Source organism: Hesperophylax consimilis, chromosome 11 (genome assembly GCF_061612785.1).
Source record: "Hesperophylax consimilis isolate HC1 chromosome 11, BYU_Hcon_1.0, whole genome shotgun sequence".
In the NCBI taxonomy this organism is placed as follows: domain Eukaryota; kingdom Metazoa; phylum Arthropoda; class Insecta; order Trichoptera; family Limnephilidae; genus Hesperophylax; species Hesperophylax consimilis.
Genome location: NC_142846.1, coordinates 26,691,685 through 26,703,209, shown reverse-complemented (window position 1 = coordinate 26,703,209; position 11,525 = coordinate 26,691,685). Strand labels below are relative to the sequence as shown.

The following is an 11,525-nucleotide window of genomic DNA, read 5'->3' as shown; positions in this document are numbered from 1 at the left end:
TTTGTTGTTGTTATAATTAAGACACCAGTTTTTTGTCTACTTTTTGTTTTGTTAAACTTTTTTTTTGATAATTATCAGTAGGTAGAAGTATGGGAGGTATATTTTATAGACCACAAATCATATTTTGGATAGTAAATCTCGAGATAATTGATCAAATCACTTTTAAAAAAAATCTGTTTTTGAAACAAATTATTCATGAAAATCTCGCTGTTAATTTGATTCCATAAGCATTGGTTTCTATATATCTTCAGTATTTAGTTAATGTTTAATAATATATTATTAGAATACCCCGGCCAGCCCTTGCGGTTATTCCTTGTTATGAGTGATGCTGGTTTGGGAAAATATTTGATCATCACTGGACCCGCCGGCAGCTCTCCGCTCCGCTCTCCGCTCCGCTCTCCGCTCTTGCAGCCGCTATAGCTGGCCGTATGCCGCGCGCCCCGCTGTTAGCTGTTACCGAGAGGCCACTCTTGGACCAAGATTCTTATTATTTAACTGTTAAAACATAATATAATCTTATTTATGGGCTTTATTGGGTCGGCCCTTCTAATATTTATGGAAATAATATATTTAAAGCATTTTTTGGCGAAAATAAAGCTTTCGTAAAATCTGAAGTAAATATTCAGATATTATGATAATACCATAATGTTGGATGTGAATATAACTTACAATTTGTTCACGAAAAGCTCTTAGGAGAGAAAAGCTTTATGGTAATAAATACATTCACACTACTTGGTATTTACGGATACCGCGTTACTTACTAATAAAAAAATAATAATTGGATTATGTGCCTACTAAATTATGAACGAAAATAATTCTGTTATTTTTTTTTTTTTTTTCAAATAATTTTTTTGTAAAAGGATTTTCAAGAATTTTGTGATTGCTGAAAATCTTTTTTTTATATAAACGAAAAATCATGGCTACAGTGACGTCAATAATTTCATGTGTTTCTAAACACGGTGTCTGGAAACACATAGTACAAATTTTATTAAATTGATAAACGACCGTGTACGTGAAAATATAAAAAAAATATAGAATCAGACATAAAATAGTTCATGGAAAAATAAAATATAAACAACATTTATACAAACAAAGATTTGTATTTATGTCGTATAAACTTAAAATTTCTCATCGAATTCCGTAATATATCCAAGGTATTTTAAATGTGCTTTATTTTATTCTTGAAGACTTCGTAAAATCAAATACCATTTTAAGAAACTAAATATTCTTCAAACTACCTTTTAGATTTCTGTATTTGAAATGTACTATGATGATTTTTTTATGAATTGTTTTGTGTATTTTAACGGTTGTGATTTATTTTATAATAAGGCTTTCACGTTTTTATTTCTTCACGGTGAAGGTGAGGTAGGTTCAAAGTTATTTTTTTTTCGTTGTCTTTGTAGGTTTTTCAAATATTACCACAACGTAATCTAGTTACTCATAGATACCATCATAGAAGTGTAAATAAAAATACGCATACGAATGTAATACTATGATTTTAGAAACTAGACGTTTAAATAAAGAGGCATAAATTATTTAGATTTTTTTCGTTATTTTTCCACAGAAATACACGTGAGGGTTGAGTGTTTGAGAAGTGTGTGATGGGATATGGCCACCATTGCGAAAGTGACCATTATCCATTTGTTCCGCAAAACTAATGACTGGTCCGCAATGGGACGGCCCCGACCACTTTAACCATCCTCGTCATGTCCAATACTGCTGAATCAGCATTCCTGTAATTATTATTCACTCTGATTGTAGGCGGCGGGAATAATACGAAAGACTTTCGTTATTTTATGCAATCAGCAATCATTAAATTACTATTAGGTCAATTCAAATTTAATTCATGTTGATGTATCTATAATTATTATTAGCTATTATTTTACTAATTTATATTTTATATACAATGTACCATGCTCTGGTACAGTTCAATGTTGTGAAAAAATGTTTTTCCTTATTGACAAAGTAGGAATTAGCCAACACAGGATTTTTTGTTTAATGTACAAGTACATAATTATGAAATGAAAATACATGTTATGGAAACTATATACTAATAGATATTTTTGTACAATCCTAAAATATCACTAGGCTGATCCTGTTACAAGGTAGTAGAAATGGAATTGAGTTTTAACATATGAATTGAATGTGAATAAGTCAGAAAATAATAAAATTATATTTGTATAATTTGTACGGCGCCGTTTTTTTTGTGTGAAATGTCACCTCATGGTCATTAGTTATGGAACAATGCTAAAGAAAGTACATCGTACTGATATATAAAATAAGCAAAGTTACAAACATAACGCATGAGTTAAGCATATGAGAAAAATATTGAAAACTCATTTCCCTAATTTGAGAAATCAATAAGATTAACAAATTAAATTAATTAGTGTAAAGTATAAAAAAAATATATAAAATAAAATCTATTAAAAAATAAGGTAACATAGAAAAAAATCCATCGGTTTCACGAATGAAAATAATATGATCCCTATTAAAGTGCTCGGTGTAGGTTTGCAAAATAATAATAAAAACACTTTGCAATAATAAAACGGTGACCGGATATGACATCTTTAAAAAGTTATATAAAGTCATGGAAAGTGATGAAACAAAAACTTTATTAACTGGGTTAGGTAGGTTAGGTTAGGTTAGATTAAAAAAAAAATCATCGTTTATAATGACTTTATATAACTTTTTTAAAAGTGTGTTGAATTGTCACTTTGTTGAGTTATCATGGAACCAATCAAACAAATATTCATATTATCTTTTATAATATTTTTATAGTCGTTTTTTTTACATACATGTATAATTAAATTTTTTGTTTGTTTTTTCATTAGATGATATTTTAGTTTTTTTTGTTTGTTTTTGGGGTGTTATGCCGTGTTGCGCTAACTCCTTCTTTAGCCGACGTTTCGGACAGCGTTGCAGTGTCCATCATCAGGGCAGATCCGGTAGATCCGAAGATGTGTTATTACATTATATAATAATCTATTTAAGACTACCATGATACGGGCATGAGCCTAGTTTATTATTTACCTTTCAGAAAAATGAGATATCGAATGGATTGATAGTAATAGTGTTTCTTTCAAACATTAGAAAAATAAACGAAATGGTCAGCAATAAAAAAAATCATTCGCCGGATTGGAATTCCACCGTGAATTATTATAGAAGATGAGCATTTAGTTGGTTTGCTTACCTTTGTATTCGTTGTTATTGTGGACTAAGCCATGGGTTGGTTGGATGGGTAGAAGGTATAAGGTAGTGGCAGTGGGTAGGTACAGTACCCGTCTATAGTCTACAGCCGCTGCCGCCACCACTTGTTGCCCGCTGTGGGGCGGAGTGCGGGGCAGGGGGAGGGCGGGGGGATCGGAGCCTCCGAGGGGGACCCACACCGCGCTCACGTCAGTCAGCTCTCAGCACTCGTCGAGAGCGGTCTTTCGTTTAGAAACACAGAACAGTTAACGCATTTCTCCGTAACGTACACTATTTCTGTTGTGTTCGGAAAGTTCAAAACTTTTATATAGTTGTTTTTACAAGTTTCAAGTGAATTCAAAGTTTCGTTCGAAGTTGAAATACACTGTTTTTACCTGGAATATTATTTGATACAATGAGTTTTTTTTAAAAGTTTTGGTGATATTTGGACAGTTTGTGCAATGTTGACGGAGTACAGTATTAGTGACCGGAATAAAAGCGCTGTATTGTTAGCTCGCGCGCGGTGACCATCATGATGATGTTAACAATGTCCGTGTCAGTATCGTGTGTGTGTGTATTGGTGACCCTTGTTGGTGTACTGGTTGGAGGGGCGCAGGGCCGAGCTGCGCGCCTCGAAGGGGCCCCACGCCACTGCTCTTGGCAGCGCCTGGCGGCCGAGGGCTCGCTGGGCCTGGCCTGCCGCCTTCGTACCGTTGCCGGTGCCCCCGCTCTGCTGGCGGATCTGCCCGCGCCGCAAGCTGAGCGAGTCTCCTCACTTTCCCTCGAGTGCAGCGACGTCCTCTTCTTCGAGAGCTCTTTGGAAATTGGAAAACGCGCCGATGACGCTAGCTTTCTAGGCCATCTGAAAAAACTCAAAGAACTTCACATTGAGTATTGCAAGATACGCTATATTCCTGCTTCGGTGTTGGCCCCGCTCCGCGATCTGCGCACTCTGTCTTTGCGCACCCACAACACAGACTGGTCTGCAATGTCCATGGAGTTCCACCGAGATAGTTTCCGCGGCCTCACGGAACTTCGTATCCTAGATCTGGGAGATAACAATATCTGGACACTGCCGGCGGAGGTATTTTGCCCGCTGTTTAACCTTAAAGAACTGAACTTGACATCAAACCGCCTGCAGGATATCTCGCAAATGGGATTTTCCGATTGGGGAGAAGGCCCCACGGCTCCCGGAAAGTCGTGCAACGGAGCTCTGGAAACGCTCGACGTATCTCAGAATGATATCATAACCCTGCCAGACAACGGGTTGTCCAGTCTGCGCTCATTGCGCAATCTGTTCCTTCAGGAGAACTCCATCTCCTCGGTGGCGGACCGCGCCTTCGTGGGTCTCAGCGCACTGCAGGTGATGAACCTGTCCAGCAACAGTCTCCTCGCGCTGCCGCCGGAGATGTTCCAGTCCTCGCGCGACATCAAGCAGATCTACCTCAACAACAACTCCATCAGCGTTCTCGCCCCCGGCCTCCTGGAGGGACTCGACCAGCTGCAGATATTAGACCTCTCCGTGAATGATCTGACCAGCGAATGGGTAAATAGAGATACATTCTCCGGATTGGTTAGATTAATCGTGTTGAATCTATCGCACAATAAAATTTCTAAGATTGATTCGTTGCTATTTCAAGACTTAAACAACTTACAATTTCTAAGTTTAGAAAATAATAAAATATTGAAGATTTCTGAAGGAGCATTTTCAAATTTAAAGAATATTCATTCCCTTTCGATGGCTCACAACAGATTAACGCACGTAGACAGTTATCATTTTTCAAATCTGTATGTTTTGAATCAGTTGTTTTTGGATGGAAATCGTATTGAGTCTGTCCACGCCCGATCCTTTGAAAATATTACTAAATTACAAGATCTGGGACTGAGTGGGAATCTTCTGAAAGAAATTCCTGAAGCCATTAAGAGTTTAAGATTCTTAAAATCTTTGGATTTGGGAAATAACGATATAAGCGTGGTGGAAAGCAGCCTATTTGAAGGCTTAGATGATCTCTATGGCATGAGATTAGTCGATAATAAGATCGTCAACATAACTAAAGACGCATTCATTTCACTTCCATCGCTTCAAATTTTAAATCTCGCATCGAATAAAATAAACCACGTCGACCAAAGTGCTTTTGGATCGAACCCGACAATAAGAGCCATCCGTTTGGACGGCAATGAACTAACAGATGTTAGAGGAGTGTTCACCAATATGAATGGCCTGGGCTGGTTGAATATCTCTGATAATAATTTAATGTGGTTCGATTACAGCCACTTACCCGCGAGTCTCGAATGGCTTGATATGCATAGAAACCAGATTCAAAAGCTAGAGAACTATTTTGACCTCAAAACCAACGTCAATATAAAAATGTTGGACGTGAGTTATAATCTACTCACAAGCGTAGACGAATCGTCAATACCGAATAGTATCGAAGTTCTCTTCCTGAACGACAACCAAATAAATAGAGTAAATTCCGGAACATTTTTACACAAACCGAACTTAGAAAAAGTTGTATTGTACGGTAATAAGATAAAAACGGTTGACATTGGCGCTTTCGCCCTTTCGCCGGTTTCCGAAGAAAAAGATTTACCAGAGTTTTATATCGGAGGGAATCCATTTCACTGCGATTGTACCATGGAGTGGTTACAGAGGATAAATCATCTAAGTCACCTCCGACAGCATCCTCGGGTCATGGATCTAGATATCGTTACTTGCACGCTTGCGCACTCGAGAGGAAAAAATAGCGATTTCCTGTTAGATGTGAAACCATCGCAATTTCTTTGTCCATACGAAACACATTGTTTCGCTCTTTGTCATTGTTGCGAGTTTGACGCTTGCGATTGCGAGATGACTTGTCCGGACAGATGTACCTGCTATCACGACCTCACGTGGAGCTCCAACGTCGTAGACTGTTCCAACGCCGGCTTCGAAAAGGTTCCCGACAGGATCCCTATGGACGCCACGGAGATATATCTGGACGGCAATAATCTCGGCGAACTCGGAAATCATGTTTTCATTGGAAAAAAGAAACTACAAACATTGTACCTAAACAATAGCAACATCAACTCCATACATAACAGATCATTCAACGGAATCGACAGTTTGAGAATTCTGCATTTAGAAAATAATAACATAGAAAAACTGGACGGAATGGAGTTCAGAAAATTATCTAATCTAAATGTTTTGCACTTGGAGCAAAATAAAATACGCACGATTCATAATGAAAGTTTCTCAGCAATGTCATCGCTCGAGATTCTTAAATTGGATAATAACGGTATCGTTGATTTCCTACCGTGGAAGATATTAAGCGACGCTTCCCTTCAAACCAAACTCAGTCTACAAGGCAACAAGTGGCAATGTTCGTGCGAAGAAATAATGAAACTGGAACAGTGGCTCCTGTCGCACTCTCAGGACCCTGACAGCACGCCGTGCCACGCTCTAGTGGGTGATGCTAGTACCACCGCCAGCTCAAACAATTCCACCAATCCCACCGTAGCCGGATTCCTCCTCAAGTGCCGCAAACTGGTGGAGCAATCCACCGTCGGCTCGGTCACCCAAAAACATTTATTTCTCGACTCTTCAAAGTTAACGGAGAACTATATTCCGTATGTGGCGATAGTACTTATAGTGACAATTGTAATTCTGTTGGTTTGCGCCCTTCTATTCATGTTTCGTGAAGAGTTCCGACTCTGGATGCATTCCAAGTACGGGGTGCGAGTGTTTACGTGCTCCGCTAAAGAATTGAATGACTTTAAGGACAGAGGTTATGACGCGTACATTGTGTATAGTTTAAGAGATGAAGACTTCGTGACAAGAGCCATCGCCACCGAGCTGGAGCAGTCGGGCCATTCTCTTTGCCTGCACCACCGAGACTTGCAGGCGGGAGAGAGATGTTCGGACGACGGAATTGTGCGCGGAGTGGAAAACTCTAAAAGACTAATAATAGTGTTATCCATTAGTTTCCTTCAGAACGAGTGGTATAAAGCGGAGTTCAAGGCGGCCCTTCAGAGTGGTATAAACAGTACGAACGCTAGTCACAGGCGTCAAAAGATTATATTTATAGTGACCACTGACCTGAGCGCGCTTGACTTGGACCCCGACTTGAAAGTTCTTCTTAAGACGTGCACAGTTATCGTGTGGGGGGAAAAGAACTGCCGGGAAAAGCTAAATTTTCGCTTGCCCGACGTGAAGATCAAATCCCCCAATCGGACGCACAGTGTGAATAACGCCAAAATAGTGAACGAAGGTGGCAAAAATGTGAATATGCGCTACACCGCCTCCCCCACGTGCCACGACACGTGGTTCAAGTACTACGGTGGGGCGGGCAGCCCGGGGGTGGGTACCCCCAGCCCCCCGCAGTCCACTTACGTGTCGGGCGTGGGGTCGGAGGACGAGGCCGGCTCCGAGGGGCTGGAGCACAGCTACGCCAGCATCGACAGTCGCGAGCAGCTGCCCTTGCGCCAGCCCTGCAGGCCCTGCGCCCCCTGTGTGCCCCCGCACCCGCCCCACCCCTCACACCCTACACACCCCTCACATCCCCCACATCCTCCACACCCCCCCATGCACCACGCGGCCAGTAGGAAAACCTACTTTGTGTAAATTACGATTTAAAATTATCACCGTGTATATTAAGTGCAAATGCCAAACATTATTTGAGTCCTACTATTATAATATAAGTCACCACATACTATACTATTGAGCTCTTTCATTATTTTATTGTTGTGACTTTTATAGAGAATCAGTTATTCTAATATCTTTTAGAACATTGAAAAGTGATATTGTTAATATGTAAATAAAAATGTAGATATATGAAGAGTTAGGAGATGGGGAGATAGATGTATAAAGAGTTGGGAGATGGAGAGATAGATGTATAAAGAGTTGGGAGATGGAGAGATAGATGTATAAAGAGTTGGGAGATGGAGAGATAGAGGGAGTAATTAGGAAAATCAAAACAATATTTGTGTTTTCTTCGATCTTTCACAATTTATTAAATTAGCATTCCTGTAAATTCATAATTCATATTCTTAAAGTGTTAAACAATAGGTAAGCCAACGGTTAAAATTAATTTTGTGATTTATTTGTAGGGCTACCACATTATTGTCGTGCAAATGAAACAGACTTTATAGATCTGATAATACAATATTGTTCAGAATCAGTAGTTTAATTGAATGACTGTGAATTACTTTAATTAGTTCGGTTCCTCCATGAAATGTTTATGATCTGCTGGACTGTCGAAACTAGTCAATTTATTGCTTGTATTATAGTTATATTATGTTCACCTAATCGATTGAATATTGTACATATTTTAGTTATTAATTTATTGTCATCTTTGATGAGTCATGCGATAAATATTTTTGCATTAAACGCTTATAAATATATCTGAAAACTGTTTTTTCTGTTCTCCTATCAAAACCTTAACATTGATTAAAACTAATTTACTAAGTCATTAAAAGTATCCAAAATAGTAAAGAAACAAATAAATCTACCTATAAATAATTATATTAAAACATATATTACAATTTGTTTGTCATGGATAATTGTTTTTAACGACTTTTTAAATTGTGTTTATATATAATCACTGTGACATTCATAAACCTTACATCGATTTTATGTTTTGTTTGTCTCTAAACACACGTTGAATTATAATTATATCAATTCAATATAATATTATTATGATTTCTGTTCTCAAAGGTGAGTTGAAATTGATGATTTATTATTATTATGAATTATTATTGTCACTAACACTGTATATTTTTGTTAAGATTGAATGATTCATCAATAATCATTAATTTATTAGTCATTTACATTCCCTACTAATAATTATATCTCTAGTATAATTATAACATTCTGCCTTCATCAAGTGGAGAACAAAATTAAGAATTAAAAGTTCATTTTTAATTTGGTTTCCTTACTGACATCTGAACAGATCATTTTTCATTCTCAAAACACATTTTTCTATGGTAATCATTCACATAAATAACACATTTTTTTATGGTTATCATTCACATTAATAATAATTTTGCACTTTGATAATGTGTTTTGTAAAATGAATATACTCTGTATGCTTCTGTATTATTTGGAGAAGTAATTTGCATCTTATTTGCACCATAAGAACATCCATGGGAAATAGTAAGAAACTTACTTTACCTGGGGGAATAATACCTACATATCAGGGGAGAGTTCCTTTCCTACAGAGACACAATGAGCCAATTATAACCTGTTCTGAGCTCAATTATCAGAATAATTATAATGAACCATTAATTTATTTAATCGAAACAACAGAGGGTATGAACCTGCACATCACAGCTCTACGTCCTCCTAAACAGGTATTTAAATACCAAGGAGGCAGTGAAAAGTGGATGAATATCAATTCTTGGAAGAATATCAGAATTTTTATAGCTTTTATGAATATGTGTTCTATCTTTAATAAGCCCTGAGAACTATTTTCTAACCACCACACGTTTCTTTAAGGGTCCAAATAAGAATAGTAAAGCCTTTTAAAAAAAATTTATTACCTTTCTTAGAATATAGGTATGCACGTTTTTATTTCGAGTTTCACCAAATATTACAGATGCTCATTCTCTACTTCAAGCGTCATGGTAGCATTCATTGACTTATATTCAGTTGGTTTTAAAACTTTGTTCAGAAACAAACGCAATAAAATTAAAAACCCATTAACAAAAGCAAAGGATGTAAAAAATGTACTTTTTTGCTGTTCATAAATCTACCGAAGCGTTGTAAGTAACCCAACGTTCTTGCGTCGGATTCCAAAAAACTTGCCACAATAAAATTCGTCGCATCTCGGTGTTTGGGACTATTCAGGTGAAAGTGACCTCACAAAGATATAGGCCTTGTGAATGGATTCGGCGGATCTGGCCAGCAGATTCTAGTCACTAAACTAGTCGGAGGGGTCTGACGGTCCCTCCCTCGTGGTTGCCCCACCCATAACGTGTAACTTTAAATTGAAATTCCGCGTCCGATCGCCCGCCGCATCCTCATCGTCTCCTGATAGTTCTAACTCATAGTTATATAGATACATAGCTAGTGGTGCGGCTTGGGAAAATGTTACATACGGACATTTATAATTGAAGTTTTATTCGCGATATTATAGGATATTCCGGATACAAAGCCGTACATTGTAATCTTACTTCGAAGTTACTTAGCTAACTTTATTTGTATTCCATTAATATTAACATAATAATATAATATGCTACTACCGAAAGTTGTTTCCGAGAATGTAAACGTACGGAGCAAACATCACGTTGTGGATTTTTAATGTCACTTCTTTATTGCCTTTTTGAGCGCTTATTTATTTGACATTATTCCATACTACCTCTTAACTAAAAGCTGCCGTAAAATCGTTTGGTGTCAAGTTTCACGATCCAATATTACATTGAAATTTGTAAGAAAACAGACATATTATGTCAATTTAATCGTCTTTAAATGTACTTTCAGAATTCTTTAGAAAAATTTAATAGTGTTAACTTATCAGATACCTGTAGGTACGAATTGAGTAGGAAATACCTATTTATAATATTTTTTTCTACTTTAGGAGTGTTAACGTGTGGTAGCATATGGAAAAATTTTGTAAATAATTTTCTGTAGGTTCCTGTTGTTTAATGCTTTTTTGATAATTTTCTTTGATACCTTATATTATTTATGACAAGCTGGCGATGCTGGGGGTTATTCTTAGAAGATATACATACATCACCTTACATTTTTCTGAAGGTCTTTTTAAGATATACTATTCCGTAGTACATTATTTTGATGTATCTCAAAAGATTTAGCCAGCATTATCAATGTAGTGCTTGAAAAAATATGTTGACTACTTGATTATGAAACATCAACTTTTCTCTACTTTATATAAATACAATATGCATGTATTATATAAACCTTCCGGAAGAAATTTTCTAAGGACGGGTTGTTTCGGAGAATTTGAACAATTCATCAAATTTCAACGTTCATTTTCGGGTTCTGTGAAAGACTTATTCTGTTTTTATATCATTGTAGGCTAGTTGCTTGACAAAACTGAAATAAAAACCGAACTTGAAAAAATATTACACAGAACTGGAAAATGAACGATGAAATTTGATGAATTGTTCAGATTCTCCGAAACAACCCGTCCTAAATGATAGTTAAGACCCTATCAATATCTAAGAACTAAGCGCACAAACAAACGCGGATAGCGTCATTATTTTATACTATTTAGAGATTAAAGATACGCCATGTGAATATCATGTTAAAGCTCTGTTATAAGCGTTCAAAAAGAAGAAGAAGATTACTAAAGATTGTTTAAAAGGGAAAAATGCATATTTGAATGATGGAGGGAGCGAATATA

At 37.1% G+C, this 11,525-nt stretch overlaps 1 pseudogene across 1 annotated transcript; it reads left to right on the top strand.

The window, feature by feature from the left end:
- Positions 1–3,414: 3,414 nt before the first annotated feature.
- Positions 3,415–8,562, top strand: LOC149419983 (toll-like receptor Tollo pseudogene; annotated as a pseudogene). The gene is made up of 2 exons (XR_016302777.1): positions 3,415–8,086; positions 8,118–8,562. The product of XR_016302777.1 is annotated as a toll-like receptor Tollo pseudogene (transcript).
- The last annotated feature ends 2,963 nt before the right edge of the window (positions 8,563–11,525 follow it).